This window comes from Schistocerca serialis, chromosome 5 (assembly GCF_023864345.2).
Source record: "Schistocerca serialis cubense isolate TAMUIC-IGC-003099 chromosome 5, iqSchSeri2.2, whole genome shotgun sequence".
NCBI classification, from domain to species: Eukaryota; Metazoa; Arthropoda; class Insecta; order Orthoptera; family Acrididae; genus Schistocerca; species Schistocerca serialis.
The window spans coordinates 553,082,690-553,106,778 of record NC_064642.1 but is presented as its reverse complement, the minus strand read 5'-3'; the positions used below and the strand labels follow the sequence as shown (position 1 = coordinate 553,106,778).

Here is a 24,089-nt window from a genome sequence, read left to right as displayed (position 1 = left end):
CCTACGAAAAAGGTGAACGTCAACTACCCGAGGCGATGGATCGGTCGCCAGGCAGCCCGTGACAGAGCACTTCATCACTGGCCTCCAAGAAGCCCTGATCTTACCCCCTGCGACTTTTTCTTATGGGGGTATGTTAAGGATATGGTGTTTCGGCCACCTCTCCCAGCCACCATTGATGCTTTGAAACGAGAAATAACAGCAGCTATCCAAACTGTTACGCCTGATATGCTACAGAGAGTGTGGAACGAGTTGGAGTATCAGGTTGATAATGCTTGTGTGTCTGAACATCTCTGAACTTGTTTTTGAGTGAAAAAAAAAACCTTTTTAAATACTCTTTGTAATGATGTATAACAGAAGGTTATATTATGTTTCTTTCATTAAATACACATTTTTAAAGTTGTGGCATTCTTTTTGAATCACCCTATATATATATATATATATATAGAGAGAGAGAGAGAGAGAGAGAGAGAGAGAGAGAGAGAGAGAGTCAGGTCATTCCTGGCCTGTGTGATAAACACCTTTTCGAAGGTACGACTTTCATGCAGGTTGTGCTCCGACTGATGTTGCTACAAGTGTGAAAGATTTTTTGCGCACGTCGTTTCCTGAGGATCACGTGCTGGGTCACCACGTCCCTCACGCTTGCCCTTCCAGGTGCCCAGACCTTAATCTGTGTGGTTATTGGTTGTGGGGCTACCTGAGGTCTTAAGTCTACCGCGATCGTCCGACCCCATTGGAGATGCTGAAAGACATATCTAGTGATGTGATGCACAGTGCTGTTCACAACACTGTCCCTCGATTGCAGGTACTGCTCATGAATGACGGCCGATATGGTATTTGTTATAAAGAAAATCGTCTTTGCTAAAAGTCAGGTGTTATTCTAATTATTGGTTTTGTACCATATGAATCGTCGTGTTTTGGTAGTATGTGCAGTTTTTTTTTGTTTCAAGAAAACACAATGTCATTCAAGTACATGCCAGTTTTGATCTCCCAACCTCCACTATTCAGTGAAGTACTGAATTTTCAGGTTTTATGGCCTCTCTAACCCGACAGAGTAAAAGGAGGCACTGAATTTTGTGTTGTCAATAGAGGAACAGTAACAGGAGAGTGGTCGGTTAGGAGACCACGATGACTGCGAACGTGGATTAGTCATTGCATGTCAGCCGAGTAACAGATCCATTCGGGACATTTCAGACCTTCTAAAGCTGCGCAATAAGACCGTTGGGGGTGTGATTGACAAGTGTAATCGCGAAGGAACGACGACAGATGAAGCATAAACGGGCAGACCCCAATGTAATGATGGACAATCGAACATTGTCGAGGATGGTTACACAAAAACCGCATGGCGTCAGCGGAAGAAATCGTTCATGAGATCCAAATTGCTATGAGCACTCCAACTGTGTGTAGGGAGTTCAAAAGACTGGTTTACAGTAGTGGAGCAGTACCTCGTAAGTCATACATTACTGTAGTGAGTGGTGAGCAACTCTTGAGGTGGTGTAAAAAGCGACGCTTGTGGACAGTAGGTAATTGTACACGAGTCAGTAGGAGTGATGCATCACGCTGTACCCTGTGGCAATTCTAAGGTAGAGTTTGAGTTTGGCGAATGCGTGGAGACTGTTAACCTGTCAACAGTGAAGTATGGAGGAGGCGGAGTACGGGGTGTCGTTCGTGGTAAGGGTGTGGGCTCCGTATTGTGCTCAGCAAAGCGATGACACCGGAATATATTTTACTGCCCTGTGTATTGCTCGCAGTGGAGGAACAGTTTGTTCATGAACATGATAATGCACTCTCTCATACAGAACCATCTGCAAGTCAATGGTCTGTGGACAATAACATTCCTGGAATGAACTGGTTGCCGGAGTACCAACCGACCTGAATTCAGTGGGACATCTTTGGTACGAAATGTTTGACAGCACAAACGGTATCGCATGACAGCAAAAGAAATCATTCGTGAGATACAAAGTGCAATGAGCAGTCCAGCTGTATGTAGTGACATCAAAAGAATGGTTCATGGTAGTGGAACAACACCACGTAAGTCAAACATTACTCTAGTTATAAGCTACTCTTGAGGTGGAATCAAGATGAAATTTTTAAAGTAGTTACATAAATAGTTTAGAAGCACTGAGCCGTCGCCGGCCGGATTAGCCGAGAAGTTCTAGGCGCTACAGTCTGGAACCGCTCGACTGCTACGGTCGCAGGTTCGAATCCTGCCTCGGGCATGGATGAGTGTGATGTCCTTAGGTTGGTTAGATTTAAGTAGTTTTAGGTTCTAGGGGACTGATGACCTCAGAAGTTAAGTCCCATGGTGCTCAGAGCCATTTGAACCATTTTTGAACTGAGCCGTCATTTTCAAATGTAATCACAAACCTTAAAACTGCATTATTAATTGCAACTACATTTGTTTCAAATATTACGAAAAATACACTTGAAACCAGTAAACTGAAGTAGAGGTCATGTGTTTGCCCGAAATAGGATTGCATCGTCTTTGTAAGATTTCATTAGCAGAACACAGTACGATTGCGTGCTGTGTTCTAGTTTTGAGCTTTCTGCACGCTAAAACATTACGACGTGCGAGCCTTTGTTTGCAAAATGATCGTTGCATCACTGCAGGACGCAATGCAGCGGTATATGATATCTTTCATCCCGATGTAGTTTCGTCTGCACTGCATTAAGGTGTGAAACGACTAAGCAAGCAAAGATTGCCATGACGTTTTGTAACCCGTTATCCTGCCTTTGCTCCAATTAACTGATTTTAGTGTATTTTTCGTTATATTTAAAACAAGTATGGTTGCAATTAATAATGCAGTTTTCCAGGTTTGTGATTAAATTTGAAAATGACGACTCAGTGCGTCGAAACTGGTTATGTAACCTTATAAAAATTTCATTGTTTTAGTGACTGTGGATTGACAACCGTTTACGGTGCCAAATAAACGTTTTAAATTTCATTCAGCCACATTCCTTGACAGTTACGTCGAAAAACAAAACATTTGGTACCAGTCAGAGCGTCTGCTTCGCACCAGACATCAGCGTCTAACATCAGTATCTTCTGTTGAGGAAGGACGGGCTGCCATTCCTCCACAGACGCTTAGACACCTCATTAAAAACGTGTACGCAGTTCATGAAGGTGAACGAGGGGCAAAGGTCATATAAATATCCACTAACGGGTCTCCAGATACTGCTGATCAGGTAGCTTACGTTGACCGTTGTATTCAGCCCCCTCTATTAGAGAAGCGAGCTTAGCTACCTCACGTATTGCTGACGTAGAGCACTAGCTTCAATCTGAACTTATCGCATTCTCAGCATTTAAAAAAAAAAAAATACCATTACGCATCGAAAAATATCTTTTGTGGCGAGAACGAAAGATTCAAATAGTCTCCCATAATGGTTTCCTATATGGGCAGCTAGAAGTACGAAGCTCACAAACTTCCTTCCCCATTCTCAGCAGCGTCTGTCCAAACGTCACCTTCAGTGCTTAGGTCTACGTTGTAGTAAGTACAGTCTATAAGAACCTGTCTAAACTGGACGCACCAGAAGCCATTAGCATACTGTAAAAGAGAGCTGCACTGCGCTTCAGGAGTAGAGCGGCGGCGCATAACGTGACCCATGTCTGTCTGCTGCTGCCTTTTCCTGCTTCCCGCTGGCCACGAGTGGCCGACAGTCGGCTGGTGACGTAACTGGCTGCGCGCAAACCTCAACTTGCAGGGCTTCGGCTAGCGCCCGAGTATGGCACGTGTTCTCCTGCGCCTCACAAAATAGACACGGAAACGCGAGATGCTTTTGAACACCAGATGACAACCTGTCTGCTTCGTTTACAGAATATCTTTAGTACACAGTAGCTGCGTCAAAGACTCTGTTTATTTATTTATTTATTTTTTTTTGTCATCAGTCTACTGACTGGTTTGATGCGGCCCGCCACGAATTCCTTTCCTGTGCTAACCTCTTCATCTCAGAGTAGCACTTGCAACCTACGTCCTCAATTATTTGCTTGACGTATTCCAATCTCTGTCTTCCTCTACAGTTTTTGCCCTCTACAGCTCCCTCTAGTACCATGGAAGTCATTCCCTCATGTCTTAGCAGATGTCCTATTATCCTGTCCCTTCTCCTTATCAGTGTTTTCCACATATTCCTTTCCTCTCCGATTCTGTGTAGAACCTCCTCATTCCTTACCTTATCAGTCCACCTAATTTTCAACATTCGTCTATAGCACCACATCTCAAATGCTTCGATTCTCTTCTGTTCCGGTTTTCCCACAGTCCATGTTTCACTACCATACAATGCTGTACTCCAGACGTACATCCTCAGAAATTTCTTCCTCAAATTAAGGCCGGTATTTGATATTAGTAGACTTCACTTGGCCAGAAATGCCTTTTTTGCCCTAGCGAGTCTGTTTTTGATGTCCTCCTTGCTCCGCCCGTCATTGGTTATTTTACTGCCTAGGTAGCAGAATTCCTTAACTTAACTTCATTGACATCAATCCTGATGTTAAGTTTCTCGCTGTTCTCATTTCTACTACTTCTCATTACCTTCGTCTTTCTCCGATTTACTCTCAAACCATACTGTGTACTCATTAGACTGTTCATTCCGTTCAGCAGATCATTTAATTCTTCTTCACTTTCACTCAGGATAGCAATGTCATCAGCGAATCGTATCATTGATATCCTTTCACCTTGTATTTTAATTCCACTCCTGAACCTTTCTTTTATTTCCATCATTGCTTCCTCGATGTACAGATTGAAGAGTAGGGGCGAAAGGCTACAGCCTTGTCTTACACCCTTCTTAATACGATTACTTCGTTCTTGATCGTCCACTCTTATTATTCCCTCTTGGTTGTTGTACATATTGTATATGACCCGTCTCTCCCTATAGCTAACCCCTACTTTTTTGAGAATCTCGAACAGCTTGCACCATTTTATATTGTCGAACGCTTTTTCCATGTCGACAAATCCTATGAAAGTGTCTTTATTTTTCTTTAGCCTTGCTTCCATTATTAGCCGTAATGTCAGAATTGCCTCTCTCGTCCCTTTACTTTTCCTAAAGCCAAACTGATCGTCACGTAGCGCATACTCAATTTTTTTTTCCATTCTTCTGTATATTATTCTTGTAAGCAGCTTCGATGCATGAGCTGTTAAGCTGATTGTGCGATAATTCTCGCACTTGTCAGCTCTTGCCGTCTTCGGAATTGTATTGATGATGCTTTTCCGAAAGTCAGATGGTATATCGCCAGACTCATATATTCTACACACCATCGTGAATAGTCGTTTTGTTGCCACTTCCCCCAATGATTTTAGAAATTCTGGTGGAACGTTATCTATCCCTTCGAACGAATGGACGTCTACGTGTATAGAGACAACCTCATTAATCCATGGATCCTACATGTCAGCATTGTATTGTTCAAGCTGGTGGAGGCTCCGTGCCGGCCGGAGTGGCCGTGCGGTTCTAGGCACTGCAGTCTGGAACCGCAAGACCGCTACGGTCGCAGGTTCGAATTTTGCCTCGGGCATGGATATTTGTGATGTTCTTAGGTTAGTTAGGTTTAACTAGTTCTAAGTTCTAGGTGACTAATGACCTCAGCAGTTGAGTCCCATAGTGCTCAGAGCCATTTGAACCATTTTTTTGGAGGCTCCGTAATGGTGAGTAGTGTGCAGTTGGAGTGCTATGGGAACCCTGATATGTCTAGATACGACTCTGACAAGTGACACGTACGTAAGCATCCTGTCTGATCACCAGCATCCATTAATGTCCAGTATGCATTCCAATGGACTTGTGCAATTGGAGCTGCACAATGCGTGATCCCATACGTCCAGAATTTCTGCAGAGTGGCTCCAGGAACACTTCAGCTCACCACCAAACTCCCCAGACAAGAGCATTATTGAGCATATCTGGGATACCTTGCAACGTGCTGTTCGAAGACATCTGCACCCGCTCGTACTCTTCAGGATTTATGGACAGCCCTGCAGGATTCAATGTGTCACTTCCCTCCAGCACTACTTCAGGCATTAGTCGAGCCCATGCCACGTCGTTTTGCGGCACTTCAGCGTGCTCGCAGGTGTACCAGGTTCTTTGGCTCTTCAGTGTATTTCAGCAGTAGTACATTACTAGCGATGTGCCCCAGCTTCGCACGGGCAACGCCAATATCTTTGGCCGGATGTTTATGTGTAGTAGAAATACAGTAATACATTGTATGTACAAGCCTTCCTCGTGAATCAGTGTCTTAAACGAAAGCCGTATCAAAAATGGTTCAAATGGCTCTGAGCACTATGCGACTTAACTTCTGAGGTCATCAGTCTCCTAGAACTTAGAACTAATTAAACCTAACTAACCTAAGGACATCACACACATCCATGCCCGAGGCAGGATTCGAACCTGCGACCGTAGCGGTCGCTCGGTTCCACACTGTAGCGCCTAGAACCGCACGGCCACTCCGGCCGGCAAAGCCGTATCAAAATCCCTATTGTAGGTCCTAAGATTAGCCTTCACATTGTATTAGTCCTGGGGTGTTTCTCTCTTTTCGAGACTGAATCGACCGATACGTCTCTCCTGAATTCGTTCGTCCAGTACCATTTTTTTCACCGTTTATGCGTTTCGGTTTTTGCAGGGTAGCTTGGTTTATTAACATGATTTCCTGTTACTACCATTCCTTTCTTTTTTTAATGTTGATGAGAACATTAGGTATGTTCTGAATCCAAATATACGAAAACTCTGAAAAACTTGACATCCTGGTACATACGTGGTTAATTACAAGAGCAGAAACAAATACAATTTATAAAAGTCAGTACAATTTATATTTCAAAATAACACATTAATTTCTATATTTTCTTTCAGTAATTCATGTTACAGATTATATTTTTAAATCATTGTAATACCTTTGAGTTTTACCTTTGGTATGTGTACTGTCCTTGGTCTTGAGGTTGGAGCCTTGTGAGGCGATCAGTTGTGAACGTTTGTGGTTGTGAGACAGTCATGTGACAACTTGTGTAGTAGACAAAAGTGAATTTTGACTGTAATTAAAATATAAATGGAACATAATATCAAAGCTTAAATGTGCCCGAGTTGTTTTCTTACAGAATAATCTCTTCACTACTCAGATTAAAAAAATTCACAGGACATTTTTCTTCTCATATTTTCCAACAAACCAATTCACAAACATCGCACAACTACAGAAGAAATACTTTTTGATGAGTCATCAAGGTATAAATGCAAGTTCACATGTATGGACCTCCATTCACACTTATTGTGAATGGATATTAGCGTTTGTTTGGTATTTTCTCTTCCTGTTGCAGTAAAATATTTTATTTGAAACTATTAACTGCATATGCTAATGTATACAGAAAACATGTTTCTTAATGCTACTCAGTTCGGAATAAATGATTTCCAATACGTATTTTTGTTGATGCTCTGAAATTGGTTCATAAGTGCAAGGACATAAGAATCGTGCAGTAATTTCTGACAACTAATAATTTGCTACTGGCAGTAAAAAAAATCTTTACTTTTTAGTATAATATTCAGGGCAACTGTTTTCCACAATACGTAAATAAATTTCACATTTGATGCACATGAACCTTGTTTCGAATTTTCAGTGAGATTTCTTGCATTTTGAAACATTGTTCACGTCAAGAAACTTTGGTAGGTGCCCAACTTTTTCAAAACAAACTTCTGCAGCTGTTTGCAAAAGAGCTATTCCTGGCTGTTCTATATCATTAAATATTTCTAATTACAACTATGCCAACATGTATTTTGTATTGTTACTAATAGCCCTTTTTGTTTAGCCATTTGATTGATTCAACAACATACATGGTACATCACCCAATAACTGTCAATTACATGGTCTATAAAATGATTAAAAATTCATACCGTCCATTTTTCCGTGCCAATATATGATAAAAGTCTGTCACAAAGATCATCATCTCCTATGTTTTCATTGTAGAATTTCGCTGTTATTGGTTGTGGAACATCTAATTACTTTTTCTTGTATCTACATTATGACCTGAGGTCCACGTTCGAGGACGCTCAGAAAGTGTGTTATTTCATAGTAATGAATTAAATTTATGCAAATGTGAACTATTATCACCATCCAGAAGAGTTAGAACAAAGATTCTGAGTCTAATATTTAGACGTAATAAGTATTTATAAAGCTTGATGGTTTGTGAAGCAGTCATCACCAGCATGCGACAAACTAAACTAACGTACGAATTGTTCTTTGCAAGACGATGCGTTCTAGTGTTAAAACTAAGGACTAGAAGAACCACACTTGTGGACCCTCGTTCCTTAAGCGGAGAAATCCTTGTATCTGTGGAGAAAAATAATGAACGAAGGTCCACATTTGTGGACCAAGAGAAGGAAGAGAATAAAGAACCAAGGAGAATGTATGTGCTACAATCTTGAATCAAAACCCGGCCTGTTATTGTGACAACGTAAACCGTAGAAATCTCCCCTAAACAACGAAGACAGGTAATTACTGGTCAGATAAGACTAATAAATCGTAACAGGTTTACTGTTAACAGCTAATATATCGGAAGGAGCTACGTAAAACTTCTATCCCAACATCAAGATTAGGTTTTACTGGACCACCTCTGACAGTACCAGAATTATTTCTTAAGCAAAACCGTGAGGATTTTGCATTTCGAGCTTGATACACGGTTCTTATTTCCTTTTAGTCTTCTCGAATAATATTTTACGGCATAGTCTGGAATACACTACCGACGGGTCTGTTGCTCAACACAACAGGTTAGTATTGCACAGCCGGATTATCTGTACGCCCTAACTACGGTCGCTTTCACGAAAAGATAATGAGGTGATGTGTTGTTTCTCTTCCAATACTCGGAATGGTTGTGTCGTAGCCCCTTGCGTAACAATGGCTTAATGGCTGAGTATGGAGTGAAGAGTAATGAAGTCGTTGCTTCTGACGTGTTCTTCGCCAGCACTGGGCAGTCTGGCGGCTTTGCGTTTTGTCAACTTCATTCGTCAACACTATGTACTTATTCTCATAAAAAATAGGTTAACATATTGAAACTTCCTGGCAGATTAAAACTGTGTGCCGGACCGAGACTCGAACTCGGGACCTTTGGCTTTCGCGGGCAAGTGCTCTAACGACTGAGGTACCCAAGGACGACTCACGCCCCGTCCTCACAGCTTTACTTCTACCAGTATCTCGTCTCCTACCTAGGTTAACGTATTGATTAACTTATATTTTCAATTTCATATGAAGAGAATCTACACATTAGTCTCATGGTAACTGTAAAAAAAAAAAAAAAAAAAAAAGTCGCGTGAAAGGTCAACAGTGTCAGATACGCTCACTGATCTACGCCCAACAGAGAATAGCAGGGTCATTTATCGTAACTAGTGGTACCACAAATCACCATTTGTCTTGATTCGTTGTTCCTTAAATTACGGAGAACTACTATCATGAAGAAAAAAGGACAGCAACGCAGAGGCGCAACTATTCTGCTGCACTTGTAATCCTTTCTATCTGGCACCATATTGTTACAAGAACTCTCGAAAGTTTTCGAAATGCGTCGGTTTTAAGCAGAAACCGAAGTTTCAATCCTGGATTACATTGGCAACTCCTCGTGTATAATTTGTTGAAACGAGTTGTGAGAGTGTACTTCCTAAAATTTTAATATTGCAATCTTTAGGAGAAGGAAATGTGTATCAGAAACTGTAGTTTCTTATGATCTACCGAGACTAGATCGTGTGATCATGTTAATGTCTCGATTCTGCCAGAGTATGAATGTAATATCAAAGCTTCGAAGGAAAAAGTGACGTTTAACCTTCATGTGCTCGCGCTAGAAATAGTTACGCGAGCGCTCGCGCAGGCGGTCGGCCGACCGCCCGAGAGTTTTCATCGATCTCTTGAGGTTTTCCGTTTATAAAGGTCATATTTCCATAAAATATCGACATAGGATATCTCACACAATATTGAAAACACATTTATAATCAAAATTATTTATTTTACAATGAAATATACAATGGAATACAAATAGGACGCCAAATACCCAAATGAAATACTAGATAATTTTTTAAATTGCAATGTTTTGGGACTATATAATGTAATACTTAAGACTAGAATTGTTCACTGTCTTAACTCGTCACAAGAAAAGCTAATTTTGTTTTGAAGAAAGAATTTTTGGTTGAAAACGTCACAAACATTTCTGTCAGATGAAAAATGCTGATCAGTCTGTATGCATTTTATTTTCGTTTTGAGACTGACAACAATTATTGCACGTAACTGTCGTGATTGAATGTCGTAGACAGACGTTTCTTCCACATTCACCGCATTCTCGCTTTGTTTTTATATTCTTTTTTGAGCCACACAAACAACATATTCCTCTCCTTGTAGGGGTTGATACAGCTGGATAAACTACGTCACTCTCTCTGTAATTTTCCAAAAATACTAACAAATCTTTTGGTAAATGCATCAATTTAGCTCTTTCTTTCAGGTTTTCGCTCATCAGTTCCAAAGATAACGCATGTAAGAATTGTCTTCTCGTTTTTTTTCTTTCATATTACGTGTGTTGAATTGAAAAATGCCTAACGAATTTATTCCTGCCAAGTCAAGTAAGCGGAAAAATATACATGCAGGCTACCTTTGTGTTCTTCTTGATGTTGAAATTCTGGAGCACATGCACATTCACTAGAGAATTGGAAGAGTCTATAAAATTGAGGGATTATAGGGGAATTACAAAAAGAAATACTTACATTCCGAAGTAGACGAGTAGAACAAAGTCTCGTAAGCGCTCGCAAGGCGGTAAACTGACCGCCGAACGTGTTCGGACCTATTTGAACTTGTCCTGAGAGGCACAGAGGTGCGACTTGGACGAACTTTGGGCAGCATCTGTCGGAAAAAGGTGCAACTAGAGAATACATGTCCCTCCCGCCGCCTCGTTACCTTTGTGGAGTAAGTATGACGCAAAATTGCAAAAAGGCGGTCACTTCACCGCCCGCGCGAGCGCGTGAAGGTTAACGTAAATTAATTACTTCTGAAGTGGAAAACAATGTCTGTCCGCTTCCGTAGCTGAGTGGTCAGTGCGGCTGACTTTCATGTGGAGTCCCGGATTCGATTCCCGTTATTGCCAGGGATTTTTCCATCGTTTCATGACTGGAACGTGGTGCTCTCAGCCTCGTGATGCCAGCTGAAGAGCTGCTTCGGTGAGTAGTAGCGCCACCAGGTCACGAAAACGGACAACGGCCGGGAGAGTGGTGTGCCGAACTCCGCCCCTCCGTGCCATGTTAAAAGACTCCATTGGCGGAGGATGACACGGCGGTCACTTGGTACTAATGGGCCCGCCAGGACCTGTCGACGCAGGGAGAGTGGGAAACAAATATAATGTTTTAGTTGAACCACGAAACGGTTTAAAAAATAGGAAGAATCATTATCTTAATAAATAACGTTGCATTCTAATACAGGCGTGATCAAAAGTATCCGGACACCTGGCTGAAAATGACTTAAAAGTTCGTGGCGCCCTCCATCGGTAACGCTGGAATTCAGTATGGTCTTGGCACACCCTTAGCCTTGATGACAGCTTCCACTCCCGCAGGCATACGTTCAATCACGTGCTGGAAGCTTTCTCGGGGAATGGCAGCCCATTCTTCACGCAGGTATCGATGTCGGTCGGTGAGCCCTGGCACGAAGTCGGCGTTCCAAAATATCCCAAAGGTGTTCTATAGGATTCAGGTCAGGACTCTGTGCAGGCCAGTCCATTACGGGGATGTTATTTTCGTGTAAGCACTCCGCCACAGGCCCTGCATTATGAACAGGTGCTCGATCGTGTTGAAAGATGCAATCACCATTCCCGAATTGCTCTTCTACAGTGGGGAGCAGGAAGGTGCTCAAAACATCAGTGTAGGCCTGAGCTGCGGAAGTGACACACAAAACAACAAGGGGTGCAGGCCCCCTCAATGAAAAACGCGACCACCGCCTCCGAATTTTACTGTTGGCACTACACACTCTGTAGACGACGTTCACCGGGCATTCGCCTTACCCACACCCTGCCATCGGATCGCCACATTCTGTATCGTGATTAATCACTCCACATGACGTTTTTCCACTGTTCAATCGTCCAATGTTTACACTCTTTATATCAAGCGAGGCGTTGTTTGGCATTTACCGGCGTGATGTGTGGCTTATGAGCAGCCGCTCTACCATCAAATCCAAGTTTTCTCACCTCCCGCCTAATTGTCGTAGTACTTGCAGTGGATCCTGATGCACTTTGGAATTCCTCTGTGGTGGTCTGGATAGATGTCTGCCTATTACACATTACGATCCTCTTCAACTGTCGGCGGTCTCTGTGTCAGTCAGCAGACGAAGTCGGCCTGTACCCTTTTGTGCGGTGCGTGTCCCTTCACGTTCCCACTTCATTATCACACCGGAAACAGTGGACCTAGGTACGTTTAGGAGTGTGGAAATCTCGCGTACAGACGTATGACACAAGTGACACCCAATAACCTGACCACGTTCGGAGTCCGCGAGTTCCGCGGAGCGCCCCATTCTGCTCTCTCACTATGTCTAATAACTGCTGGGCTCGCTGGTATGGAGTATTTGGCAGTAAGTGGCAGCACAATGCACCAAATATGGAAAACGTATCTTTTTGTGGGTGTCCGGATACTTTTGATCACATAGTGTATGTAAACAGAAAATATCATTACACAACAATTTCAGAATGTACCTTTTTGATTTACTTCAAATTTTTACACGTTACTGTAATAAACATTTAGACTTGTATGGACTATATACTTTTTAATATATAAATATAAGTATGCATTAATCAAATGTTGCTAGCAAGCAGGAAAGTTGTTTTTGTGGCTTATTGGTTTATGACTGGACTACTACTACAGCAGGGATCCCCAAGCTATTTTGGACAAGTGACCCCTGTTCCCAAATGAACTGTTACCTCAGACCCCCATGGCCAAATTACCTACTTTTAAGATCAACCCCCTTATTCATAACGGTCCGCTAACTTAAAACAGCTGCTACAGACTGTATTGTCTGCATTTTTTTTCATGTCCGCCATCATAAAACTCTCAGTAATCGTGCAAATAAAAAACTACCTAAATAAAAAACAATAATAAACTGTTAAATTTGCACACTATCTTATTTTTATCACACCCAGGTGATGGATTCTTGTTAGGTATTACTGACTTACTCATTGATAAACTTGGATACCTATATTAGGTAAGTAACTATAGTAGGCAATTAGGTATAGAAAATTCGTATTAGGTAAGTAGATATCTATCAGCATAAGAACGAAAACCAAAGCAAACTGAACACTTCAAAGTTTAGGTACCTACCTACTTAACAACTTAAGTGTAAGTAATTTTTACAAATACTTTTATACCTACCTATTTAAAATATGTTGTATGTTGTGTTTACCACTTTTTCAGTCACTTTACTTCACTTAATTTAGCTATGTAATAACTTTTTAATCTCTTGAAATAAATGAGTACTTACATGAGTTATTATCGTTCAAGCTCCAACGAATTTCAAAACGCAGATGAACTTTCAACCTAAGTGCAAGCTCGTTAAATAGTAAAATATCAGGAACATGTTTGGACTTGATCATGAATTCGTTCGTGTTAAATTGCGTAAGCGTCAAATAGAGAGCAAGTCAAAACGCGCCTGAAAGACGTACGCTCGAACTCATTATCTTGCACAAACTTGTCCACACAGACTTGCCGAGTTTTTCATCTTGTACGAACTTGAGACTTTACATTACTACAACAATTTTATTTCCTACAAAAATATTAATTATTCTTAGTACACGTAACACAACATAAACAATACAGTACCTACCTATCTTGAAAGTTTTAAATAAGAACTTGTGTTAATTTAATAGGGGTCGATTTTTAGACCTCGTCGACCCCCAAAATCAGTTTTCGTTTGTGTCGACCCCTAGGAAACCGATATCGACCTCAAGGGGTCGATATCGACCACTTTGGGAATCCCTGTACTACAGAATGTGAATTTTCCATAGCAATAATCGAGGCTTGGTATCGTCGTGAGGGGGAAAGAGGCTGCAGGAAGATGGGTGAGAGGAAGTGGACATTGAAAACAGGAAGGAGCAGGTGATGGACTGAGAGAGAGAGAGAGAGAGAGAGAGAGAGAGAGAGAGAGAGAGAGAGAGAGAGGAGGGGGGGGGCACGAGGAAGTGGAGAGAAAGAGGAGCAGGAGAAGAAAGACAGGGAGAAGGGGAGGAGGAGATGGCCAGTTTCCATACATATTAGAAACTACTGCTTTCTCTTTCATTCTTTTCCATTTAAGCGGACTGAGCCACAGAAAAGCGTGGCGAGGTATAGATCGTTGCAAGTATAGTTAAACTGTAACGATTTGTACGGTAAGGATTGACTGCAACAATTGATGGAAAATTTATGATGAAATATTTTTAATAATTCTGATATACAGTTTTATCTCCTATCTCATTATATTTGGGGAAACAGGCACAGTATATTGTTTGTCCATTCTGAAGAACTACCGCTTAAGCCACGATTTACTAGTTCACGAAATTTCGTGCTCGTTTACTAGTCCAACAAGCAAAATGACCTTTTTGTTTATTGCGTACAATAGGCAGTCATTTCATTTACCATTTCTTATTCACCGCAGCTCCTGTGCGTTGTAACTTCGTGCAGTTTATTTCAGTGGTTTCTCTAAGCATTGTTTGTAGGCCTCGATAAGCGAATGGTGCTTCTAAGCATTTGCTGGGTAATAACGGTCATAGTTCAATCATACAATTAGAGTAGCTGATAGTTAATATTGTTTTCTGAAAATCGAAAAAGTAGTACGTAGAAGGATGTGAAGCCATAGGAGAAGGTGTTCAAATTTCCGATCAACGACAGACCGATACTTTGTGACACTCATTCTAAGTGTATGCGGACTGATCTACTGCAAGCTTATCCTCGTGTAGCTGCTTGGGTTCAGAAATTCATATGATCGAAACTCAACTCTAGAGAGCTTGTCATTCTTCAGGGGTGATGTCGTTAATAGATTGGCTGCTGTCCTGTACTTTGCGCCACTGATGAAATACCGCCCTCACTAATTACAGGTACGGATTACTTCAGCTTCATTTGGTTACGTAACTGGATTGGAATAAGGTTAATCGTTACGTAAGGATTTTGCTACGAAACTGGTTAGATGCTGTTATGTTCATATTTTTTACTCACGGAGAATTTCAGATTTCGTTTTACTAATGACGTAAGTATTGGTATGTTCCCATACTTTATGTTCTGTGGAAACATAGTCATAAATTTCAGTAAGGCTGAACTTAATGCATTTTTCTTCGGAAAGTCCAGACCATTTTAGCCACTGTAGTTTGTCTAATTTATTGGAACAAACTGAACATTAATTAAGACTTCTATATTACAATACTATACACTGTCGGCCTGTAGCAGTTTTTAAATGCAGGTGCACATCGATGACGTGTTAGCATATTTAAATCCAATTCGTGTTACGTGGACAAGGAATTTGTTCCCTTCATCAATTGTTATTTCTTGCGTATAAATACGATAACAACGAAAATCACTACGAAGATACGTTGGCTCGTTGTATGGCAGGAAAGTAACGCATTGCCCATCTATTATTTGGAATGGCATCCACAAAACATTATTGTAAAATCTGTAGTGTCAATTGCTATTTTTCCTATACTAGAATTAGACTCTGAAAGCTCCTCGGGTTAAAATATTCGACAATGACACTATTTTATTTTGTTTGTACTGGGTTTTGTCGAAAACTGTAGCTGTTTTTCAAGTAGGTTTGTTGAGGGAGACCAGGACCAGCTACAAATAGTTTTAAGAAGCTTTGTCTTACTACCGTCGCAAATGGCTGCATTTGTTTTATTACGGTACTAGAATCCTCAGTAGAATGTCGCCCGTTCGTGTGCTGTATGCAGGGTGTATCATAATTAATGGCGTAAACGCATACAGTTGAAAGTACACGATACTAGAAGCAAAAAAGTCTCAGTAAACATGGGGTCGAAAATGCATACCTCAAGAGCAACGAGCAATTTTTCATCTTCGATACTGTGAAGCAAATCTCTTCTACTGCAAGCTCTTTGCTTTCCATATTTTGGGAAGTGGCAGTATGAACCAAAACAAGAAAAAAATGTCCAGTAAACATGTGCTCTGAAATGTATGCGTTAACAGCTATGAGCACCTTTTCATCTTCGCTACTTCGAAACATAACTCTTATAAGGAACAAATGCTCATAACTTTTAATGAATGCATTTTAGAGCACATGTTTCCTGGACATTTTTTTCTTGTTTTGGTCCATACTGCCACTTCCCAAAATATGGAAAGCAAAGAGCTTGCAGTAGAAGAGATTTGTTTCACAGTATCGAAGATGAAAAATTGCTCGTTGCTCTTGAGGTATGCATTTTCGACTCTATGTTTACTGAGAATGTTTTGCGTCTAGTGTGTATACTTTCAACTGTACAAGGGGCTTTTGAAAAGTCCGTGCAGAGTCCGAGAGATGGCACCACCGGCGCGTATCGAGGTCATGTTTGGTTATTAGCATCTTTGGAAAGAACGCACAGCAATTTTCAGCCATGTTGGTCTATTTCTTTGTGTTTGGCATTCGTGTGAATCAAGGAAGTCGAGTGATTGTCAAAAGATGGACGAAAAAGAATTTCGTGTGGTGATTAAACGTTACTTTATGAAAGGCAAAACGCCTCGGGAGACTAAAGAGAAGCTTGATAAACATTACGGTGACTCTGCACCTTCGATTAGAACAGTTTATAAGTGGTTTCAAAACGTTTGGAGTGGCCATACGGGCACAAGTGATGCTGAACGTTCTGGACGCCCTGTGGAGGTTACGACACCAGAAATCATTGATAAAATCTATGATATGGAGATGGATGACAGAAGAGTTCAGGTGCGTGAGATTGCTAGTGCTGTGGGCATCTAGAATGAACGGGTACATAATAATTTGCGTAAACATTTGGACATGAGAAAGCTACCCACAAGATGGGTTCCGCGATTGCTCACGCTTGACCAAAAACGGAATCGTGTGAAGTGTTGCAATGATGGTTTGCAGCTGTACAGGAAGAACCCGCAGGACATTAAGTGTCGTTCCGTCACTCTTGATGAAACGTGGATACATTACTATACTCCTGAGACCAAACAACAACCTAAACAATGCGTTACCATCGGAGAATCTGCACCAAAAAAGGCGAAGACCATTCCATCGGCCGGAAAGGTTATGGTGACTGTCCTTTGGGATTCACAAGGGATAAGCTTCATCGACTATCTGGAAAAGGGTAAAACTATTACAGGTGCATGTTATTCATTGTTATTGGACCATTTGAAAACCGAGCTGCAAGAAAAACCCCGGCGATTGGACCGAAAAAAGTCCTCTTCCATCACGACACTGCACCAGCACACACCTCAGCAGTTGTGGTCGCAAAATTAATGGAAATAGGATTCCAACTCGTTTCACATCCCCCCTGTTCTCCAGACTTGGCTCCTTCGGTCTACTATTAGTTCCCCAATTTGAATAAATGGCTGGCGGGACAAAGATTTTATTCCAACGAGGAGGTGATTGCAGTAACTAATAGCTATTGTGCAAACTTGGACAATTCCTATTATTCGGAAGGTATCAACAAATTAGAGCAGCGTTGGACGAAGTGTATAAGTCTAAAAGCGGACTATATCGAAAAATAAGAAAATGTTTACCCCAAACACGTAAGTAGTTTTTATTTTTGCACGGACTTTTCAAACGCCCTCGTATGCGTTCACGCCATTAATTATGATACACCCTGTATAATATTTAATCAATTAGGGTCACATGTACTCCGCAAGCCACCATGCGGTGTGTGGCGGAGGGGCGGAGGGTATCCTTTACCACAACTAGTCCTTTCCTTTCCTGTTCCACTCGCAGACAGAGCAAGAGAGAAGCGACTGTCTGTATGCCTTCGTATGAAGACCTGTACAAATACGCTAATATGCATGCCGTTTGAAAGATGTAATACGAGCGAGTTACGTTCACTGTTGGGCTGGGCGAAAATATATTTGCTGGTATAATAGTGGGTTCTCTGGGTTCACTCCGGAAGGAGATTGAATGCAACTGTAACACACAAAATACACTTTATTACAGTTTAGATATGGAGATTTACTTGGTACAACCCATTTCCACTCGAATGTTCCGAGTATTTACAATTGTATCGGGATATTAACGTAGCACTTGATACAGACGAATTTACCGAACTCTTCACTTGAAGTATAATTGACGTAACGTTCACATTAAGGGCTGCAGAAGACTTTTAATACACTGTTGTCCTATCTAAAACGGTGCTGTGGTGTTGATCGGTGACTGCGATCTGGGTAGAGCGTCCCTCTGCTCGGCCGTAACTAGACCATCGATTGCGGCGGCGTAGTGAAGCTCTAGGAGGCGTGGCTGCACTGGCGTTTCTCATTCGTCGGTGCGGCACGTAGTGACTACCGATGTGTGTGATTTCGCTGCGAGTTGCCAACCTTGCTATGGTGCCCTTTTCTTTAGACGACAGCACGTACACTTTATTTAATCATGTGAACGCTTTTGTGTTCTAATGAACGGTGATTCGGCTCCTTTTGGATTTTATGCAGAATGAACAAAACGAGACAAACTACCGTTCACTAGAACAAATGTAAGTCTACGTAACTCACTAATGTCTTCAATTGCATGTCCATTAGCGTAGTTTTGTGTATTATACATGTCACCCACATAGCGTACGAAGAGGCTCTAATTACTTTCATATTCTTATACAGTGCAGAAACAGCCAACACGGCACTGACACTATAATAAAACAAATGGAGGCATCCAATTCTGTCAAGTTATGTTGCCTCTTAACATTCATATCACTATCTGAACTTTCCACGTAATGTTTCGAGACATAGCTGACAATTCATTCTATTACTCACATTAATGTATATTAATGTACTGAAATATACTGAGATATATGTTCTTATGTTCTGATCTACATGACTCAATTACTTTTACACTGATTGAATAGCTTCAGTCGTAAGCACTTTTCCCCTAATATGGAGCGTGACCACTACGAGAGCTGAACACTGTTTCGCATCTTCATAATGTGAATTCAGTTAGAACGGTAGTGAAATCTTGATGGGAATTTTGGTTCGTAAGTGAACTGTTGTAGAGAAGTTTATTGAGCACAAGAGACCAGCTTATCTTTGTTTTATTGATTTACAGAAGGCTTTTTACAGCATTCAGTTAACAGATGCGGTAAATCTGCTCTACAATCGGGGGATTCCTTCCAATTTAATAAAAACAATTGAAGACATTTATCGTAACAATTACATCCAGGCGAAAATTGGTTTCACGTTGACTTGCTGCATAGCAGTTAATAGTGGTATTCGACAAGGTGACTCTTTGAGCCCATTACTTTGTAGTATAGTCATGGGCGAGATGATAAAGAAGGTATCGGCTGGTAGTAGTTATAGAAATGGAGGACGAAACAATAAAAGTCATCTGTTATGCTGACAACCCGCAGAAACTTTGACATATGTTTAATGTGGCAACCAATAAACTAAATATGGTCATATCCGTTCAAAAAACCAAATGTATGACCACACCTGTGGAACCAGTTAGATGCAAACTGAAATTGGATGGAAAAAATTATTCAGCAGCTAATGACAGTTATTAGGTCTATAACTTTGCTTCCGCCGTTTTGCGATAGACGGCAGTAGCGGCAAGTGGGGTTCGGGTGGTTGGTCATAGTTGTAATACAATAAGCTTAGGCAACTGTAGACATAATGCCATAAAAATATTAGTCGATTTGTGATTGCATCGTAAGGTTATTCTCGATTAAGTACGTCAACTTACGTACTCATTTCTATCCATTTAGGGGAAGTTTTAATTTTCTGCTTTAACATGAAGAAATCTGCGGCTGTGGCTCTTAAAATGCTGGGTAAGACCAATGGGAACTATTAGTGGAAGAACATGCAGAGAACGTTTTCAACGCCTTAAGAACGGTGACTTTGATGTCGAAGATCGGCATTCTGGTGGGAGACAGAACGTTTTCGTAACTACTGAAACAGACGAAGACAGTCACAGGACATCATTATCGAAAGCAATTGCTGCGTTAGAGCCCAGCACTAAAACACAAACGGCCACAATACAGTGATAGACACGTAAAGGTAATTTTGCAATAGGTCTTTGCTCGACCCCATGTCACAAAACCCGACAAACTATACATGGAAACGTTGAAATAAGAAGTCCTTTCCCTCCCGCCGTATTCTTCATACGTTGTTCTCCCTGAATACCACCTTCTTCGATCAGTGGCATACAGTCTGGCTGACCGGCACTTCCGATCATATGAACAAGTGCAAAATTGAATCGATTCATGGATCCCCAGAAAAGACGCCCAGTTCTTCCGCCACGGGATTCGATGCTATCCGAAAGATGGGAGAATGAAGCGGCCAACGATGGACAATACTACGAATTATATATTTTTTGCAAGTTTTTCACAATAAAGCTCCGAACTTCGAGAAAAAACGGCGGAAGCAAAGTTGTAGACCTAATGTATATCTTGGTATTGAACTATCCAGTGTTGGAAATTTCTAAAAGGACGTTAGAGAACAAGTGCCAAAAGCAAATAAAGTGGAAGGATGTTCAAATGTTACTATTTGGAAAAATAAACATATAGAAAAAGATGCAGAGGGAAGAATATACAAAACAGTAGTGAGCCCAGTTATGACATACATATCTGAGACAAGACCAGAAACATCAAAGACAAAAAGACTTTTGGAAACTATGGAAATGAAAATTGTGCGAAGGATTACAGGAAAGACACTGGGAAAAAGAGAGACAAATGAAAGCGTTAGAAAAGGATTGTAAGTGGACTCCATTAATGAGTGGATAATGAGAGAAAGCATGAATGGAACCAACACACAGATGGGATGGGTGAACGAAAGATTGTGAAAATCGTAAGAAATAAAGTTTCAGTTGGTAAAAGAAAAATTGGTCGTCTAAGGAAAAGATGGAGAGAGAACTTCAGGGTAGACTGAGAGGTACTGAAGTAAACAGGCTTTAGCCTAGCAAGAAAGGAAGAAGAATAAGAAGAAGAAGTGAACTGTTATATTCTAACTGCTGTTCATTTAAACAGTAAGTAGTCACCTACATGAATATGAACCTACCTAGATGTAGATGAACCTCCACCATCTGACACATACAAATACAGAGTCCTGTATTGACATTGCACAGTCTTGAACAGTCTTCAGGTTTTATGTTCGGGCTAATTCTATACCTACTGGACTATTTTATAATACATTTTGTAGGTATTATGTTATGTCATTGCACCCAACTGATATAGTCCTATAACAATTCAGTGTATTAGTATTAGCTATCTGTAACTCATATTCTTAAAAAAAACTGACACGAATACTTTTTCTTTCAGATTTTGGATGTTGTCAGAGATGAACATCACATCAGCTCACTGTAAGTACTGAAATAGTAAACACTCATAATAATGATTTCCTGGAAATAAATGTCAGTAGCTACTGGTCCCCATACAGTTCCTCGCTGAATTATCATTTTACGTGGGAGACAACAATTCTAACTGCATACGTTTATAAATTGTTGAATTATAGCACATAAATAACTACGAGCAAACACTGATGTCACATAATATTACGAAACTGTACAAATTTCTTGCGACATGCCATAGAAAGGACAGATCCAACTTCTGAAGAGCATAGGCTGCGACAACTCTAGGTAAACAATACTTTATTGAACGGATTCTCAATGTATCAAGCTTATCAGTGTTGGCTGTTTCTAACAACGACACTACTTCTAGGATTAACAGGTAAGCTACTTTGAAGAGAGGGTAAAAGCAAAAAAAAAAAATATAGTCTTCCCGTTCGCAAATACAGTATCGTACATATTTCGAACTCTAATATCTGGGCTTGATCTAACGTAGTTGGTGGGACATTGAGATTCTTCCAACTTTGATACCCTGTAACGTATCATTAGTCAACGCTCTAGACGACTCTATCTTCTCTCCCTTGTTTATATTTGATGCATTGTATACTAATGCTCTTCTCTAAAGGCGATTATGAAATCTTCACAAGTGCAGACGTCAGTCGGAGTCAAACTAGTCAGCGTACGCGACAAGAGAAAACAGCGCATCCCGATTTACGCAGAAAGAATTCCGATCATTTGCGGTAGAATGCAGTCACACTATTTCGGATGCCGTATATACATGGCTCTTAGGGAGAAGATTGGGTCGATATGTATCGTGACTGCTCGATAATTCTGCCACACGAATTGCCGACATAATACACTAAGATGACAAAAGTCAATGGGATACCTTCTATCATCGTGTCACACCTACTTCTGCCCGGCGTGGACTCAACAAGTCATTTGAAGACCCCACCAGAAATACTGAACCACGCTGCCTTCATAGTCGTCCATAATCACGAAAATTTTGTCGGTGCAGGATTTTGTGCACGAACTGACCTCTCGATTATGTCCCATAAATGTTCGATGGGATTGATGTCGGGCCATCTGGGTGGCCAAATCATTCGCTCGAATTGTCCAGAATGTTGGTCAAAACAACTGCCAATAATTATGGCCCAATGATATTGCGCATTGTCCATCCATAAAAATTGCATCATAGTTTAGGTACATGTACGCGATGAATGGCTGCGAATGGTTTCCAAGAAGGCAGTGATCGGTTCAGTTGGACCAGAGGACCCATTCAATTCCGTGTGAACACAACCCACACCGTTATGGTACCACCACCCGCTTGCACAGTGCCTTGTTGACAACTTCGGTCCATGGCTTCGTGGGGTCTGCGCCACACTCAAACCATATCATCAGCTCTTACCAACTGAAATCGGGACCCATCTGACCAGGTCACCATTTTCCAGTCGTCTAGGGTCCAACCGGTATGTTCACGAGCCCAGGAGAGGCGCTGCGGGCAATGCAAAGGCACTGGCCTCGGTCGTCTGATACCATAGCCCATTAATGCGAAATTTCGCTGTACTCTCGTTACGAATACGTTCGCCTTATGCCTTTCTTTGATTTCTGCGGTGATATCACGCAGTGTTGCTTGTCTGTTAGCACCGACAACTCTACGCAAACGCTGCTGCTCTCGGTCGTCACGTGAAGGCCGTTGGCCACTGCGTTGTGTGTGGTGAGAGTTAATGTCTGAAATTTGGTATTCTTGGCACGTTGTTGATACCGTGGGTCTTGACTATTGTATTCTCAGTGTATAGCGAACACATCACTAAAGACATCTGTTTACGATGTCAAGTGACACATCACAGGGTCTTTCCCTTGTATGTCTCAAACTGACGTGTCGGTTATACTACTTCAGCAAATGATGTAAAGGCTTTACAAATACCTCCACCAGTCACGAAACTTGTTGACTACTTAAATTATGCAGTAGATAATTAAGAACCAAATAAGTTAAGTAACCATCAAATTTTGAGACTTTTCACATGTTTGAAACACCGGTGGTCGATTAACAGTCAATATGGATTTAAATTGCACAGATCAGATAATATTGTGCTGGCTACAAGCGTTACAACGTCGGAACTTATTATCATTGAAGAGTAACGAAAAATAACGAGAATTAACGGTTCTGTTAGTGTGTCTTAGTATGTGCATATTATGTATTGGTAGCAGTTTTCCAGCGTGTTAAAAGTTTTAATGCAAGTAGCTTTCAGAAATTAAACTGCAGCCTGTAGTCTAGTTACAAGCCCACATCCCAGGAAATCATCTGCTTTGTAATTGAGGAAGTCAAGTGTGAACTCAGTTAGATATAAGGCGCTTCACTTAATTTTTCCTGACACAGGGCGACAAAAATTTAAGCCTATGGGCGTGAAATAGCGAGAACGTGGGAGATATTTTTTTAAGTATCCTTCTTATATTAACCAAGATAACGGTGCAGATGTGTGCCTTGTCGTGTAGCAACGGTACTAGATGGAGTCGTCTCCCTTGGGTTCTTTCAACTGCGAACACAACACGTATCAAATGTCAGCAGCTACTACTTATACAATCCTTAGTAGTAGTTCGTAGTAACGACATCTTATTTATCCTAGGAAAAGCGTATCATTATTTTCTGAGGATGCGCAAGAACTTCTACGCAGTGGTACCTTTTATTACATTT

At 41.1% G+C, this 24,089-nt stretch overlaps 1 protein-coding gene across 2 annotated transcripts in view; it reads left to right on the top strand.

Moving 5' to 3' along the window:
- Nucleotides 1-24,089, top strand: part of LOC126482367 (protein GDAP2 homolog) — a 991,597-nt gene that overhangs the window by 211,279 nt on the left and 756,229 nt on the right. For both annotated transcript variants that reach the window (XM_050106457.1, XM_050106456.1), the window contains exon 3: nucleotides 21,372-21,412. The gene's annotated coding sequence lies outside the window, so the exon portion shown is untranslated. The remainder of the gene's footprint in view (nucleotides 1-21,371; nucleotides 21,413-24,089) is intronic.